General features: G+C 50.0%; 1 protein-coding gene across 1 annotated transcript in view; it reads right to left on the reverse strand.

Moving 5' to 3' along the window:
* Nucleotides 1–19,242, reverse strand: part of LOC128684245 (clumping factor B) — a 110,345-nt gene that overhangs the window by 38,144 nt on the left and 52,959 nt on the right. Inside the window, exon 2 of the mRNA XM_053770421.2 lies at nt 8,837–8,928. The gene's annotated coding sequence lies outside the window, so the exon portion shown is untranslated. The remainder of the gene's footprint in view (nt 1–8,836; nt 8,929–19,242) is intronic.

Here is a 19,242-nt window from a genome sequence, read left to right on the forward strand (position 1 = left end):
ACCAGGAGGAGGAGGAGGAGGACCAGGAGGAGGAGGAGGAGGACCAGGAGGAGGAGGAGGAGGAGGACCAGGAGGAGGAGGAGGACCAGGAGGAGGAGGACCAGGAGGAGGAGGACCAGGAGGAGGAGGAGGACCAGGAGGAGGAGGAGGACCAGGGGGAGGAGGACCTGGAGGAGGAAGAGGACCAGGAGGAGGAGGATCAGGAGGAGGAGGAGGACCAGGAGGAGGAGGACGACCAGGAGGAGGAGGAGGACCAGGAGGAGGAGGAGGACCAGGAGGAGGACCAGGAGGAGGACCAGGAGGAGGACCAGGAGGAGGACCAGGAGGAGGAGGAGGACCAGGAGGAGGAGGAGGACCAGGAGGAGGAGGAGGACCAGCAGGAGGAGGACCAAGAGGAGGAGAAGGACCAGGAAAAGGAGGAGGACCAGGAGGAGGAGGAGGAGGAGAACCTGGAGGAGGAGGACCAGGAGGAGGAGGACCAGGAGGAGGACCAGGAGGAGGAGAAGGAAGAGGAGGAAGAGGAGGAGGACCAGAAGGAGGACCAGGAGGAGGAGGAGGAAGAGGACCAGGAGGAGGAGGAGGACCAGGAGAAGGAGAAGGACCAGGAGGAGGAGGAGGACCAGGAGGAGGAGGACCAGGAGGAGGAGGACCAGGAGGAGGACCAGGAGGACCAGGAGGAGGAGGAGGACCAGGAGGAGGAGGAGGACCAGGAGGAGGAGGACCAGGAGGAGGAGGACCAGGAGGAGGACCAGGAGGAGGAGGAGGAGGAGGAGGAGGAGGAGGACCAGGAGGAGGAGGAGGAGGAGGAGGAGGACCAGGAGGAGGACAAGAAGGAGGAGGACCAGGAATAGGAGGACCAGGAGGAGGAGGAGGAAAAGGAGGAGGAAGAAGACCAGGAGGAGGAGGATCAGGAGGAGGAGGACGACCAGGAGGAGGAGGACCAGGAGGAGGACCAGGAGGAGGACCAGGAGGAGGAAGACCAGGAGGAGGAGGAGGACCAGGAGGAGGAGGAGGACCAGGAGGAGGAGGAGGACCAGGAGGAGGAAGAGGACCAGGAAGAGGAGGAGAACCAGGAGGAGGAGGACCAGGAGGAGGAGGACCAGGAGGAGGAGGAGGACCAGCAGGAGGAGGAGGACCAGGAGGAGGAGGACCAGGAGGAGGAGGACCAGGAGTAGGAGGACCAGGAGGAGGACCAGGAGGAGGAGGAGGACCAGGAAGAGGAGGACCTGGAGGAGGAGGACCAGGAGGAGAAGGAGGAAGAGGACCAGGAGGAGGAGGAGGACCAGGAGGAGGAGGAGGAGGAGGACCAGGAGGAGGAGGAGGAGGAGGACCAGGAAGAGGAGGAGGAGGAGGACCAGGAGGAGGAGGACCAGGAGGACCAGGAGGAGGACCAGGAGGAGGAGGAGGACCAGGAGGAGGATCAGGACCAGGAGGAGGATCAGGACCAGGAGGAGGACCAGGAGGAGGAGAAGGACCAGGAGGAGGAGGAGGACCAGGAGGAGGAGGACCAGGAGGAGGAGGAGGACCAGGAGGAGGAGAAGGACCAGGAGGAGGAGGACTAGGAGGAGGAGGAGGACCAGGAGGAGGAGGGCCAAGAGAAGGAGGAGAAGGAGGAGGAGGAGGAGGAGGAGGACCAGGAGGAGGAGAACCAGGAGGAGGAGGAGGAGGACCAGGAGGAGGAGGACCAGGAGGAGGACCAGGAGGAGGAGGAGGAGGAGGACCAGGAGGACGAGGACGAGGAGGACCAGGAGGAGGAGGACCAGGAGGAGGAGGACCAGGAGGAGGAGGAGGAGAAGGAGGAGGAGGAGAAGGAAGAGGAGGAGGAGGAGGAGGAGGAGGAGGAGGACGATCAGGAGGAGGAGGAGGAGGACGATCAGGAGGAGGAGGAGGACCAGGAAGAGGAGGAGGACCAGGAGGAGTAGGACCAGGAGGAGGAGGAGGAGGAGGAGGAGGAGGAGGAGGAGGAGGAGGAGGAGGAGGAGGAGGACCAGGAGGAGGAGGACCAGGAGGAGGAGGAGGACCAGGAGGAGGAGGAGGACCAGGAGGAGGAGGAGGACCAGGAGGAGGAGGAGGAGGGAGGACCAGAGAAGGACCAGGAGGAGGAGGAGGAGGACCAGGAGGAGGACGAGGAGGAGGAGGAGGACCAGGAGGAGGAGGAGGACCAGGAGGAGGAGGAGGAGGAGGAGGAGGAGGAGGAGGAGAACCAGGAGGAGGAGGAGGACCAGGAGGAGGAGGACCAGGAGGAGGAGGAGGACCAGGAGGAGGAGGAGGACCAGGAGGAGGAGGACCAGGAGGAGGAGGAGGACCAGGAGGAGGAGGACCAGGAGGAGGAGGAGGACCAGGAGGAGGAGGAGGAGGAGGAGGAGGAGGAGGACCAGGAGGAGGAGGAAGATCAGGAGGAGGACCAGGAGGAGGAGGAAGACCAGGAGTAGGAGGAAGACCAGGAGGAGGAGGAGGAGGACCAGGAGGGCCAGGAGGAGGACCAGGAGGACCAGGAGGACCAGGAGGAGGAGGACCAGGAGGAGGAGGAGGACCAGGAGGAGGAGGAGGAGGACCAGGAGGAGGAGGAGGACCAGGAGGAGGAGGAGGACCAGGAGGAGGAGGAGGAGGAGGAGGAGGAGGACCAGGAGGAGGAGGAGGAGGACCAGGAGGAGGAGGACCAGGAGGAGGAGGAGGACCAGGAGGAGGAGGAGGACCAAGAGGAGGAAGAGGACCAAGAGGAGGAAGAGGACCAAGAGGAGGAGGATCAGGAGGAGGAGGACCAGGAGGAGGAGGAGGACCAGGAGGAGGACCAGGAGGAGGAGGAGGAGGAGGAGGAGGAGGACCAGGAGGAGGAGGACCAGGAGGAGGAGGACCAGGAGGAGGAGGAGGACCAGGAGGAGGAGGACCAGGAGGAGGAGGAGGACCAGGAGGAGGAGGAGAACCTGGAGGAGGAAGACCAGGAGGAGGACCAGGAGGAGGAGGACCAGGAGGAGGAGGACCAGGAGGAGGAGGACCAGGAGGAGGAGGAGGACCAGGAGGAGGAGGAGGACCAGGAGGAGGAGGAGGAGGAGGACCAGGAGGAGGAGGAGGAGGAGGAGGAGGAGGAGGAGGACCAGGAGGAGGAGGAGGAGGAGGACCAGGAGGAGGAGGACCAGGAGGAGGAGGAGGACCAGGAGGAGGAGGACCAGGAGGAGGAGGACCACGAGGAGGAGGACCAGGAGGAGGACCAGGAGGAGGAGGAGGACCACCAGGAGGAGGAGGACCAGGAGGAGGACCAGGAGGAGGAGGAGGACCAGGAGGAGGAGGAGGAGGACCAGGAGGAGGAGGAGGAGGAGGAGGAGGACCAGGAGGAGGAGGACCAGGAGGAGGAGGAGGACCAGGAGGAGGAGGAGGACCAGGAGGAGGAGGACAAGGAGGAGGAGGACCAGGAATAGGAGGAGGACCAGGAGGAGGAGGAGGACCAGGAGGAGGAAGAGGACCAGGAGGAGGAGGATCAGGAGGAGGAGGATGACCAGGAGGAGGAGGAGGACCAGGAGGAGGACCAGGAGGAGGAGGAGGACCAGGAGGAGGAGGAGGACCAGGAGGAGGAGGAGGACCAGGAGGAGGAGGAGGAGGACCAGGAGGAGGAGGAGGACCAGGAGGAGGAGGAGGACCAGCAGGAGGAGGACCAGGAGGAGGAGGACCACCAGGAGGAGGAGGACCAGGAGGAGGAGGACCAGGAGGAGGAGGAGGACCAGGAGGAGGAGGAGGACCAGGAGGAGGAGGACCAGGAGGAGGAGGACCAGGAGGAGGAGGAGGACCAGGAGGAGGAGGAGGACCAGGAGGAGGAGGACCAGGAGGAGGAGGACCAGCAGGAGGAGGACCAGGAGGAGGAGGACCAGCAGGAGGAGGACCAGCAGGAGGAGGACCAGGAGGAGGAGCAGCAGCACCACCACCACCAGCAGGAGCAACAGCAGCACCAACAGCAGCACCACCACCAACAGCAAGAGCACCACCACCACCAGCAGCACCACCACCAGCAGCACCACCAGCAGCAGGAGCAACAGCACCACCACCAGCAAGAGCACCACCACCAGCAGCAGCACCACCACCACCAGCAACAGCAGCACCAACAGCAGCACCACCACCAGCAAGAGCACCACCACCAGCAGCACCACCACCAGCAGCAGCAGCACCAACAGCAGCAGAAGCAGCAGCAGCATGCACCAGCAGAAGGAGCAGCATCACCAACAGCAGCAGAAGCAGCAGCAGCATGCACCAGCAGCAGGAGCATCACCAACAGCAGCAGAAGCAGCAGCAGCATCACCAACAGCAGCAGGAGCAGCAACACCAGCTGCAGCAGTTTCAGCAGCGGCAGCAACACCAGCAGCACCACCACCAGTAGCAGCACCATCAGCAGAATGCAGCAGCAGCAGCATGCAGCATCAGAATGCAGCAGCAGCATGGAGCAACAGCATGCAGCATCAGAATGCAGCAGCAGCATGGAGCAAAAGCATGCAGCAGCAGCGGCATGCAGCAGCATGTAGCAGCATTACCACCACCAGTAGCATGCAGCAAAAGCAGCATCAGCAGCAGCAACATACAGCAGAATGTAGCAGCAGAATGCAGCAGCATACAGCACCAGCAGCAGCACCAGCACTAGCAGCTGCAGCAGCATGCAGCCGCACCAGCAGGAGCACTAACAGCAGCAGGAGCACCAGCAGCATGCAGCAGCAGCATGCGGCAGCAGCATGCAGCAGCAGCATGCGGCAGCAGCATGCAGCAGCAGCATGCAGCACCAGCAGCAGCACCAACAACATTCAGCAGCAGCATGCAGGAAACACGGGGATTATATTGCAGTAAAATTAGCCTTCAGAATGATAAGTATCAAGTCATGATGGTTGTTTAACATATTTCTAGATGGGCTTGTAAGAGATGGCAGACAAAAGTGTGGTGTTGGGCAGAGGTGTGTCATTCAAAGTTAAACAAACTGATGCACACAGCTATCACAGTTATTATTGTTGGTGTTGTGTTGCAGATAATATAGTTCTCTGAGACAATGGAACACTTGAAGCAGCAATCTGGAATGCTGTGTAAGAGAAATACCTTTACCTTTAACATAACTTTTACGGGTTTCCTGAGTTTTCCTTCCCCCGCAGCCCGGCCCTAGGCCAGGATTGTCTAGTGTTCAACCAGGGTGTTGCTGCTGCTGGCCCACCGGCCCACATATAAATTAAGCATGAACACAGAAAAGAGCAAGGTGATATAAATAACAAATAACCAATAACAATGAGTGAATAACAGAACAAATGAAGTGATTGTGTTCAGGAATTAACTAGTCAGTAGATGCGTCTATAAAAGACTAGACGAGCCACAGAACTAAGGACGGGAGGGAGAGAAGGATGAGAGGTGCACTGAGACATCTGTGCACACAAAGAACATTGTTATCCACGCAGGTTAAAAACAAAATGTGTATTTTATAGTGATACCAACACTAGTACATGGGTGTGAAACACGCATTTAAACTCTGAGGGCAACAAGTGAGGTGAATATTATGAATAAGCTTGAAGATTACAAGGTCTGAGTTACCAAGAGTATTTGTGAGACGAATGAGGAAGTGTTGTTGAGCGAGGATGGCACGAAATAGGATAACTCTAAACCTACTCACCATACAAAACATCCATACTTATTATTGTACCTACTACATACATAGAACACTTAACTCGGATATAAACCCTCCCCTCAAACGTCTCCTTACCAACCTCAACAGAAGGTGTATAAAGATGGGCAAAGTGCAAGAAAGGGAAGGGCCCATCTCAGGAAAGACTGGAGAGAGAAAATAAAACGGGATTTGAGTGCTATAGGCTTGGACATCCAACAGGTTTGTGAAAGCAGTTTGAAATGAGTGGAGGCAAGTAATTCTGGTGAGTAAGTGCTGCTGGTGTGAGAGAGGTGACATTAATAATGGAAGAATTCACAGAAATTGGTTAGGAGGACTTGGAGTCTTGGAGGTGGTAAGTAGTGCCGCCTGCACTCTGAAGGATGAGTGGAGTGCCTGCACTCTGAAGGATGAGTGGAGTGCCTGCACTCGGAAGGATGAGTGGAGTGCCTGCACTCTGAAGGATGAGTGGAGTGCCTGCACTCTGAAGGATGAGTGGAGTGCCTGCACTCTGAAGGATGAGTGGAGTGCCTGCGCTCTGAAGGATGAGTGGAGTGCCTGCGCTCTGAAGGATGAGTGGAGTGCCTGCGGTCTGAAGGATGAGTGGAGTGCCTGCGGTCTGAAGGATGAGTGGAGTGCCTGCGCTCTGAAGGATGAGTGGAGTGCCTGCGCTCTGAAGGATGAGTGGAGTGCCTGCACTCTGAAGGATGAGTGGAGTGCCTGCACTCTGAAGGATGAGTGGAGTGCCTGCGCTCTGAAGGATGAGTGGAGTGCCTGCGCTCTGAAGGATGAGTGGAGTGCCTGCGCTCTGAAGGATGAGTGGAGTGCCTGCACTCTGAAGGATGAGTGGAGTGCCTGCACTCTGAAGGATGAGTGGAGTGCCTGCGCTCTGAAGGATGAGTGGAGTGCCTGCGCTCTGAAGGATGAGTGGAGTGCCTGCGCTCTGAAGGATGAGTGGAGTGCCTGCACTCTGAAGGATGAGTGGAGTGCCTGCACTCTGAAGGATGAGTCTGCCCTCTGAAGGATGAGTGGAGTGCCTGCACTCTGAAGGATGAGTGGAGTGCCTGCACTCTGAAGGATGAGTGGAGTGCCTGCACTCTGAAGGATGAGTGGAGTGCCTGCACTCTGAAGGGTGAGTGGAGTGCCTGCATTCTGAAGGATGAGTGGAGTGCCTGCACTCTGAAGGATGAGTGGAGTGCCTGCACTCTGAAGGATGAGTGGAGTGCCTGCACTCTGAAGGATGAGTGGAGTGCCTGCACTCTGAAGGATGAGTGGAGTGCCTGCGCTCTGAAGGATGAGTGGAGTGCCTGCGCTCTGAAGGATGAGTGGAGTGCCTGCACTCTGAAGGATGAGTGGCGTGCCTGCACTCTGAAGGATGACTGGCATGCCTGCACTCTGAAGGATGAGTGGCGTGCCTGCACTCTGAAGGATGAGTGGAGTGCCTGCACTCTGAAGGATGAGTGGAGTGCCTGCGCTCTGAAGGATGAGTGGAGTGCCTGCACTCTGAAGGATGAGTGGAGTGCCTGCACTCTGAAGGATGAGTGGAGTGCCTGCACTCTGAAGGATGAGTGGAGTGCCTGCACTCTGAAGGATGAGTGGAGTGCCTGCACTCTGAAGGATGAGTGGAGTGCCTGCACTCTGAAGGATGAGTGGAGTGCCTGCTCTCTGAAGGATGAGTGGAGTGCCTGCGGTCTGAAGGATGAGTGGAGTGCCTGCCCTCTGAAGGATGAGTGGAGTGCCTGCACTCTGAAGGATGAGTGTAGTGCCTGCACTCTGAAGGATGAGTGGAGTGCCTGCGCTCTGAAGGATGAGTGGAGTGCCTGCACTCTGAAGGATGAGTGGCGTGCCTGCACTCTGAAGGATGAGTGGAGTGCTTGCACTCTGAAGGATGAGTGTACTTGATGACTCAGCATACATGAGTGTACTTGATGACTCAGCATACATGAGTGTACTTGATGACTCAGCATACATGAGTGTACTTGATGACTCAGCATACATGAGTGTACTTGATGACTCAGCATGAGTGTACTTGATGACTCAGCATGAGTGTACTTGATGACTCAGCATACATGAGTGTACTTGACTCAGCATACATGAGTGTACTTGATGACTCAGCATACATGAGTGTACTTGATGACAGCATACATGAGTGTACTTGATGGTGATGACAGCATACATGAGTGTACTTGATGGTGATGACAGCATACATGAGTGTACTTGATGGTGATGACAGCATACATGAGTGTACTTGATGGTGATGACAGCATACATGAGTGTACTTGATGGTGATGACAGCATACATGAGTGTACTTGATGGTGATGACAGCATACATGAGTGTACTTGATGGTGATGACAGCATACATGAGTGTACTTGATGGTGATGACAGCATACATGAGTGTACTTGATGGTGATGACAGCATACATGAGTGTACTTGATGGTGATGACAGCATACATGAGTGTACTTGATGGTGATGACAGCATACATGAGTGTACTTGATGGTGATGACAGCATACATGAGTGTACTTGATGGTGATGACAGCATACATGAGTGTACTTGATGGTGATGACAGCATACATGAGTGTACTTGATGGTGATGACAGCATACATGAGTGTACTTGATGGTGATGACAGCATACATGAGTGTACTTGGAGATGACTCAGCATACATGAGTGTACTTGATGGAGATGACTCAGCATACATGAGTGTACTTGATGGAGATGACTCAGCATACACGAGTGCACTTGGACATGACTCAGCATACATGAGTGCACTTGGACATGACTCAGCATACATGAGTGCACTTGGACATGACTCAGCATACATGAGTGCACTTGGACATGACTCAGCATACACGAGTGCACTTGGACATGACTCAGCATACATGAGTGCACTTGGACATGACTCAGCATACATGAGTGCACTTGGACATGACTCAGCATACATGAGTGCACGTGGACATGACTCAGCATACATGAGTGCACTTGGACATGACTCAGCATACATGAGTGCACTTGGACATGACTCAGCATACATGAGTGCACGAGTGTGGACATGACTCAGCATACATGTGTGCACTTGGACATGACTCAGCATACATGAGTGCACGTGGACATGACTCAGCATACATGAGTGCACTTGGACATGACTCAGCATACACGAGTGCACTTGGACATGACTCAGCATACCCTACAACATAAATGCAGTACTCACAACACGTGTGTCAACCATCTCTGCTCTACTCTTGGCCTCTACTTCTCGGTTCTATCCTTGGCTGCCTCTACCCCTCTACTTCCATCACCAACCTGCAATATAGAAAAAAAAGGGGCGTTTTATACACTTGTTACCACATCCGGCTGTCAACCAAGTCAGTCCTGGGACTGAGATGTAGGGGGCGCTGACCCCAGCATCATCGACAGGCTAAACATGGAAAGCAAGCTGTAGAGTAAGCCTACTGGCCCATGCTAGGTACATCCCTCTCACTCGTGTATTTCTCCGAGGTATAACCTTCCATCACTAGCAATTATTTCCACTCATCATGTTGTGTCTTCCTATCTCCTTTATAAAGCTAAATTTATCCATCTCGAGTCCATTATTACGTCTTCTTTCTTCCTGAGTACCCTATATACATTAATTATATCTTATATAACGGCCTGGTTGATCAGGTCCTGATCCACCGGGAGGCCTGGTCGTGCACCGGGCCGCGGGGGCGTTGATCCCCGGAATGCCCTCCAGGTAGACTCCAGGCATATACATCAAAGACATACATCAATTATATCCTATATACATCAATTATATCCTATATACATCAATTATATACTATGTACATCAATTATATCCTATGTACGTCAATTATATTGTCAGTAGTGTTACTGAATTCCTATAATATATATATATATATATATATATATATATATATATATATATATATATATATATATATATATATATATATATATATATATATATATATATATATATATATAATATATATATATATATATATAATATATATATATATGTGTGTGTGTGTGTGATTCCTTCAGCTAGGCTCAGTGGCTAGTTTGTGACGTCACCAAGCTATGCCCGTGTGAACAGGGTATGGCAGGCCTCGCTCTCACGTCGTCCCCAGGCATACAACTCAACAGGTAGGCTGCCCCCCCATCCCAACACTCTGCCAATATACGTCTTACAAACCGATCAACGAGTGTATTTCTTACTCCCATATCTCCATTAAGTTCCCACACGACAATATACATCAACTATATCCTATATACATCAATTATATCCCTGAATGCATCAATTATATCCCTGAATACATCAATTTCCCTGAATTCATCAATAATATCCCTGAAACACAAATCATATCCCTGAAACATCAATAATATCCCTGGAACATCAATTATAAAAGTCAACAAACACTTGGCTACAATAACGACAGATGAGGTGAGGTAAAGCTGAAGACAGTGTAAGACATGCAAAGTAGGTCGGGGGGGAAAGGGGAGAGGGGAAGATAAAGAGACGAAGTCTACAGATTAATCTTGGTTGGGTTATCGTTGTCTTGTATGTTACTGTTAAGTATAAGACTTGGAGAAGGTACAGAAGGCATCCCACTATATAACATAAGAACGTTGACAAATAGGACAAGTCTATAACTGGTCCATCCCTAGATGGGAGGCTGATGCAAAAACAAAACTGGCATCAGGAAGAATGGACTCCAAAACCTGGTGGTTCTTGGTCAACGACCAACAAGGCTATTTATTCACCTGATGAAATCATTCCACCACTAAATCGGCAGGATGCTACCGTCTCTACTAGCAGTCAAGAGGAAGCTGACCTCACTGCTGAACACTTTGTTGTCCAGATGCAAGTTCCTGATCCAGTAAGGCTAACCGTAAGAACTCTACCAAAGTTGTCAGTGGTGACAATAAGGCAGGATGAAGTGTATCTTCTCTTTAAATCCCTGGAACAAGAAGAGGCTATACACTCAGATAAGTTGAGATCATGACTGTTGAGTACATGTGCATACCAGTTGAGACCATGACTGCAGAGTATATGTGTATACCAGTTGAGACCATGACTGCAGAGTACGTGTGCATACCAATTGAGACCATGACTGCAGAGTACATGTGCATACCAGTTGAGACCATGACTGCAGAGTACATGTGTATACCAGTTGAGACCATGGCTGCTGAGTACATGTGTAGACCAGATAACATCAACTCTAACTCGTATCAATCAGCACTGCCTAGTACAGTGTAAATAACCTTCTCTATGGAACGAGGAAAATGTAGTCCCTGTTCACAAAAAGAAGAGCAGAGCAGAAATCAGCAACTCCAGTCCAGTGTCACTCGTGCCAATCACTGGCAAAATTCTTGAGACAATAATCTCACGGCAGATGTCAGCGTTTTTTGACCGTCAATATGGCTTCAGAAAAGGTCACTCTGATGCAGATCTGCTGTTAAACCTCTCCATTATGTGGCACCAGTCACTGGATGAATCCAAGATCAGCTGTGTAGTACTGGACATTGCTGGTGCTTTCGACCGAGTATGGCACCAGGGACTCTTGGCAAAACTGCAAGCACTGGGAAATACAGGCTCTACACTATGCCTGCTCAACGGGACAGAGTCGACAAGACACACTATTTGTGTAAGTGTGCCACAGGGAAGTGTACTTGGGCCATTGTTATGGAATGTCTACTTCAATGACCTTCTTACTTCATCTCAGAATCTCATGCATATGCAAATGACTGTACTCTGACATTTGCTTATCCAACAGAAAATGTCAGCTGCTCTAAGTTACATCAATCATCAGCTTACAGCTATGTCAGCCTGGGGAAAATGGCGGCAGATCACCTTTGCTACTGAGAAAATACAAATGATGATGGACTCTTGGCACCATGAAGACAATGCTGGAGCAGTGGTAAGAATGAACGGGTGTGTGTTGGTACCCAGGAACGAAGTTGACATCCTTGGGGTGAAATCTGATTCCAAACTGACTATGAAGAACCACGTTGCAAATCTTGCAAACAAAGTGGCCAGGAAGCTAAGAGCATTAAGATGTATCTTGCATCTGGTCAACAGTCGAGGCTGCAAGATTCTGAACAAGGCACAAGTGCACTCACACCTTAATTAAGTATGCTCCACTTTCTTGGACTGCCTCCACCCACCCCCGTCTTATCTACATCTTGACAGAACAGAGGGCAGAGCAAGACGACTCGTTTCTCACCTGGACAGATCTGTCATTTCAGCAGTCTTCAACACTAGAGGGATGAGTGTGGCCTTAATGTTATGTACATACACAATATTGTCAAGGTACTACTACACTTGTGGAAAGAAAAAAAAAAAAGAGACAGGTTGTACACCACAAGACGGGCAGCCAGCAGGAACTACACTGTGACTGTAACCTCCAGAACATCACTTCATCTGAGATCATTAATCCCAGGGTGATTTAAGTCTGGAACACGTTTGTACAGCATACCTGGAGTAAACCTGGAGGGTGTTCCGGGGGGTCAGCGCCCCCGCAGCCTCGCCCATGACCAGATCTTAACCCATAGCCTAGCTGGTCAGGCACTATAGGTTTCTGTTCAGCTCTCTCTTGAAGACAGCCAGGGGTCTTCTGGTCAGACCCAAAAAAAAAAAAAAATCGCTGGCCCACAGACGGCTCCAATTTCATCCTGTTCCCTCTTTGTATGTCTCAAAACAATAAAAAATGGTTTTAAAATGAGTCCAGGAAAATAACAGCTCTTATGCTGAAAATAAAGGTAGGAGAGAGAGAGAGGCAGACAGAGACAGACAGAAAGAGAGATTGAGAGAGAGAGAAAGAGAGCCAGTACACAGTTATTGATCACCTCACCAGGGCAAGCACCACTCTACATCCTGGGAATAATAAAACAACTTTCTACCTTACCTCCTCTCCTTATCCTAGGATTAAAATACCATCCTCATCCTAGGATTAAAATACCATCCTCATCCTAGGATTAACCTGCCCTCCTTTACCATCCTAGGATTAACCTACCTCATCCTGGGATTAACCTACCTTCCTCATCCTAGGATTAACCCACCCTCCACATCCTAGGATTAACCTGCCCTCCTTTACCATCCTAGGATTAACCTACCTCATCCTAGGATTAACCCACCCTCCTCATCCTAGGATTAACAGACCATCCTCATTACAAGATTAATCTACCATCCTCACTGTAGGATTAACCTACCCTCATCCTAGGATTAACCTACCCTCCCTTTCCTTTCCAACCTAGGATTAACCTACCTTCCTCATCCTAGGATTAACCTACCTTCCTCATCCTAGGATTAACCTACCTTCCTCATCCTAGGATTAACCTACCTAATCCTGGGATTAACCTACCCTCCTCATCCTAGGATTAACAGACCATCCTCATTGTAGAATAATCTACCCTGATCACGCTAGGATTAACCTACCCTCTTTATTCTAAGATTAACCTGCCCTCTTCATCCTAGGATTAACCTACCTTCCTCATCCTAGGATTAACCTACCTTCATCCTAGGATTAACCTATCTTCCTCATCCTAGGATTAACCTACCCTGTCCTAGGATTAACCCACCTCATCCCAGGTTTATCCTACCTCAAGCTAGGATTAACCTACCTTCCTCCTAGGAGTAACCTACCATCCTCATCCTAGGATTAACATACCATCCTCATCCTAGGATTAACCTACTCTCTTCATCCTAGGATAAACCTACCTCATCCTAGGATTAACCTACCCTCTCCTACCCATCCTAGAGCTTAACTATCCTCTTTTCATATGGGGTTCTCCCCCTCCCTATCCTAAGTCCTATCCTCTCTATCCTAGTGTTCATCCTACCCATCCTAGATCCTACCTATCCTCTCTATCCTATTGTTTATCCTACCCATCCTGGGTCCTACCTATGCTATCCTAGTGTTTATCCTACCCATCATAGGTCCCACATATCCTCTCTATCATAGTGTTTATCCTACCCATCCTGGGTCCTATGCTATCCTAATGTTTATCCTACTCAAACCTAGATCTTATCTATCCTAGTGTTTATCCTATCCATCTTAGGTCCTACCTACACTATCCTAGTGTTTATCCTACCCATCCTAGATCCTACCTATCCTCTATCCTGGTGTTTATCCTACCCATCCTAGGTCCTACCTATGCTATCCTAATGTTTATCCTACCCATCCTAGGTCCTACCTATCCTCTATCCTAGTGTTTATCCCACCCGTCCTAGGTCCTACCTATCCTCTCCATCCTATTGTTTATCTTACCCAGCCAAGAGTTTACTTGGCTTCCTGAGTCTACCCATTTATGCTTTACAGTTCCTTAACCTATGATTTACTTACCCCCATCCTCCTACCCATCCCAGAGTTTACCTATCCTCTCTATCATCCCAAGGCAAAGCTACCCTGATCACCATCTTAGGCTTTACCAGTCCTTATCCCCTCCTATCCATCCTATTGTTTACCCCATCATTCCTTACCCAACCTAGTTTTTACCTACCCTTACCTACCCATCCTAGGGTTTACCTACCCATCCTAGGGTTTACCTACCCATCCTAGGGTTTACCTACCCATCCTAGGGTTTACCACGTCCTCCTCCCAGAATTTGAGATACAACCCAGACTGAGAAAGGTATTAACAACATGGCCATGCACTCTGTACCAGGACCAGACTCCTGGAACTCTGTCTACATCAAGAACCGCAAGAAACCTTTCACCTGCCTTACATATTTATGGTGAGGGAGCATACACATAGGGGAATTATCACCCCCCCCTCCCCCCGCAAAAAAAAAGCCCCACTCCACAAAGGTGACAGTTAAACAATTGCAAAGAATTACAGACCGACAGCACTAACATCCCAAATAAACATCTTGGAAAGAGTTCTGAGAAGCAAGATCGCCACCCACTTTAATTCCCAACAACTGCACAACCCAGGGCAGCTTAGGTTAAAGCAGGTCGTTCCTGCCTGTCACAACTACTGGACAACTATGATATGGTCTTGATTATACTGGAGAACAATCAAAATGCAGATGTAGTATACACAAACTTTGCGAAAGTCTTCGACAAATGCGACCAGGATTTAATAGAACACAAATGCATGATAAAAAAAATAACAAGAAGTGTGTAGATGAATCCATAAATTCCTAACAAATATAACTGAGTAAAGACAGAAGCGGCTACAGTAAAAAGTTGTGTTCCACAAGGTATAGTACTTCACTCCCATACTTTTCCTCACCCTCATATCTGACACAGATGTTTCTTCTTTTACTGACGATACTTGAATTTGCATGAGTGCCATCCACTGAGGACGCTGCAAATCTCCAAGTGGACATAAACAAAGTTTTTAATTAAACAATATGAAGGTCAATGAAGACAATTTTCAACTGCCTCATTATGTAAAACTTGAGGAAATAAAAACTAGATCGGAGTATAGAACAAATTTCAACCACACAATACAGCGAAAAACTAATGTGAGAGATCTGGGAGTGATAATGTCAGAGGATCTCGCCTAGAAAGCTCACAATAATGTATCTACCACATCTGCTAGAAAAATGATAGGATGAATAATGAAAACGTTCAAAACCAGAGACGCCAAGCCAATAATGATTCTCTTTAAATCACTTCTCTTTAGGCTGGAATATTGCTGTACACAAACGGCCCTTTCGTGGCAGGTGAAATTGCAAAGCTGGAGAAAATACGGAGAACGTTCACTGCATGTATAAGTACAATAAAGCACCTCAGTTACTGAGAACGTTTAAAGTATAAGTACAATAAAGCACCTCAGTTACTGAGAACGTTTAAAGTATAAGTACAATAAAGCACCTCAGTTACTGAGAACGTTTAAAGTCCCTTAACCTGCACTCCTTGGAATGCAGGTAAGAAAGATGCATCATAATTTACACCATGAAAATCCTAGAGGAGGTAGTCCCTGACCTGCATGCAGAAATCTCTGTATATGAAAGCAAGTCTTGGCAGGCAGTGCAACATCTCCCTAATGAAAAGCAGGGGCGCCATTAGTACACTAATAGATAACACAGTAAGTGTCCGGGACCCCAGACCGTTCAACTGCCTCCCAGCGTACATAAGAGGGATTACCAATAGATTCTTGGCTCTCTTCAAAAGGAGCTGGACAGACACCTAAGTCAGTGCCTGAGCAACTGAGATGTGGTTCGTATGGAGAATTGCATGCAGCCGGCAGCAACAGCCTGGTTGATCAGGCTCTGATCCACCATGAGATCTGGTCATGGACCCGACCACAGGGACATTGACCCCCTGGAACACCCCCCCCCCCCGTAAACTTCCCTATCTATCTAAGGGTTTTCACACCCTCCTCCTCCTCCTCCTCTATTCATCGTAGGGTTTACCCCTCTATTCTACCCAACTTATTCTAAAGTTTACTTACCTTCCCTCGTCTCTCCTACCCGTCCCAAGGTTTACCTACCGTCTACTGATCCCAAGGTTTACTTACACTTCCCTATCCATCCATGGTTTACCTTCCTCCCTATCCCTCACCCACCCTAGAGTTTACCTCCTAGAGTCTTCCTTCCTGGAGGGTGTTCCAAGGGTCAATGCCCCTGCGGCCCTTTCCATGACCAGGCCTCGTGGTGGATCAGGGCCTATTCAACCAGGCTGTTACTGCTGGTCGCACATAAACCAACATATGAACCACAGCCCGGCAAATCAGGTACTGACTTTAGGTGCCTGTCCAGTGCCTTCTTGAAGACAGCCAGGGGTCTACTGGTAATCCCCCTTAAGTATGCTGGAAGGCAGTTGAACAGTCATGGACCCCTGACACTTATTGTGTTGTCTCAGTGTACTCGTGGCACCCCTACATTTCATTGGGCGTATGTTGTATCTCCTGTCCAGTCTTTTGCTTTCATAAAGAATGATTTCTGTATTTCTGTATGCAGATTTGGTACTAATCCCTCTAGGACTTTCCAAGTGTATATTATTTTGTATCTTTCTCGCCTGCGCTCCAGTGATACCAGACATGTTCACCAAATTTCCTAAATCTGCTTGTAACAGATAACTGAACTGTAAACATAAATCTGCTTGTAACAGATAACTGAACTGTAAACATAAGTCTGCTTGTAACAGATAACTCAACTGTAAACTTAAATCTGCTTGTAACAGATAACTGAACTGTAAACTTAAATCTGCTTGTAACAGATAACTCAACTGTAAACTTAAATCTGCTTGTAACAGATAACTGAACTGTAAACATAAATCTGCTTGTAACAGATAACTCAACTGTAAACTTAAATCTGCTTGTAACAGATAACTGAACTGTAAACTTAAATCTGCTTGTAACAGATAACTGAACTGTAAACATAAATCTGCTTGTAACAGATAACTCAACTGTAAACTTAAATCTGCTTGTAACAGATAACTCAACTGTAAACTTAAATCGAATGTGCCTTCTTAGGTCTTCTGGGGCCTAGTTCTTAGGCCTTTTGGGACCTAATTAGGCCTTTTGGGGCCTAGTTCTTAGGCCTTTTGGGGCCTAGTTCTTAGGCCTTTTGGGGCCTAGTTCTTAAGCCTTTAGGGGCATAGTTCCTAGGCCTTTTGGTGCCTAGTTCCTAGGTCTTTTGGGGCCTACTTCTTAAGCCTTTTGGGGCCTAGTTCTTAGGCCTTTTTGGGGCCTAGTTCTTAAGCCTTTTGGGGCATAGTTCTTAGGCCTTTTGGGGCATAGTTAAGCCTTTTTGGGCCTAGTTCTTAAGCATTTTGGGGCATAGTTCTTAGGCCTTTTGAGGCATAGTTCTTAGGCCTTTTTGGGCATAGTTCATTGGTGTTTTGTTTCAATATCGTCTTGCACTACCGTCCACAGGATGGATACGAGGTGCACAATATGGTCTTGCACTACCGTGCACAGGATGGATACGAGGTGCACAATATGGTCTTGCACTACCGTCCACAGGATGGATACGAGGTGCACAATATGGTCTTGCACTACCGTCCATAGGATGGATACGAGGTGCACAATATGGTCTTGCACTACCGTCCATAGGATGGATACGAGGTGCACAATATGGTCTTGCACTACCGTCCACAGGATGGATACGAGGTGCACAATATGGTCTTGCACTACCGTCCACAGGATGGATACGAGGAACACAATATGGTCTTGCACTACCGTCCACAGGATAGATACGAGGTGCACAATATGGTCTTGCACTACCGTCCACAGGATAGATACGAGGTGCACAATATGGTCTTGCACTACCGTCCACAGGATGGATACGAGGAACACAATATGGTCTTGCACTACCGTCCACAGGATAGATACGAGGTGCACAATATGGTCTTGCACTACCGTCCACAGGATGGATACGAGGTGCACAATATGGTCTTGCACTACCGTCCACAGGATGGATACGAGGTGCACAATATGGTCTTGCACTACCGTCCACAGGATGGATACGAGGTGCACAATATGGTCTTGCACTACCGTCCACAGGATGGATACGAGGTGCACAATATGGTCTTGCACTACCGTCCACAGGATAGATACGAGGTGCACAATATGGTCTTGCACTACCGTCCACAGGATGGATACGAGGTGCACAATATGGTCTTGCACTACCGTCCACAGGATGGATACGAGGTGCACAATATGGTCTTGCACTGCCGTCCACAGGATGGATACGAGGTGCACAATATGGTCTTGCACTGCCGTCCACAGGATGGATACGAGGTGCACAATATGGTCTTGCACTACCGTCCACAGGATGGATACGAGGTGCACAATATGGTCTTGCACTACCGTCCACAGGATAGATACGAGGTGCACAATATGGTCTTGCACTACCGTCCACAGGATAGATACGAGGTGCACAATATGGTCTTGCACTACCGTCCACAGGATGGATACGAGGTGCACAATATGGTCTTGCACTGCCGTCCACAGGATGGATACGAGGTGCACAATATGGTCTTGCACTACCGTCCACAGGATGGATACGAGGTGCACAATATGGTCTTGCACTACCGTCCACAGGATGGATACGAGGTGCACAATATGGTCTTGCACTACCGTCCACTGGATGGATACGAGGTGCACAATATGGTCTTGCACTACCGTCCACTGGATGGATACGAGGTGCACAATATGGTCTTGCACTACCGTGCACAGGATGGATACGAGGTGCACAATATGGTCTTGCACTACCGTGCACAGGATAGATACGAGGTGCACAATATGGTCTTGCACTACCGTGCACAGGATAGATACGAGGTGCACAATATGGTCTTGCACTACCGTGCACAGGATGGATACGAGGTGCACAATATGGTCTTGCACTACCGTGCACAGGATGGATACGAGGTGCACAATATGGTCTTGCACTACCGTCCACAGGATGGATACGAGGTGCACAATATGGTCTTGCACTACCGTCCACTGGATGGATACGAGGTGCACAATATGGTCTTGCACTACCGTGCACAGGATGGATACGAGGTGCACAATATGGTCTTGCACTACCGTCCACAGGATGGATACGAGGTGCACAATATGGTCTTGCACTACCGTCCACAGGATGGATACGAGGTGCACAATATGGTCTTGCACTACCGTCCACAGGATGGATACGAGGTGCACAATATGGTCTTGCACT

The sequence above is a fragment of the Cherax quadricarinatus genome, chromosome 4 (assembly GCF_038502225.1).
Source record: "Cherax quadricarinatus isolate ZL_2023a chromosome 4, ASM3850222v1, whole genome shotgun sequence".
NCBI lineage: Eukaryota > Metazoa > Arthropoda > Malacostraca > Decapoda > Parastacidae > Cherax > Cherax quadricarinatus.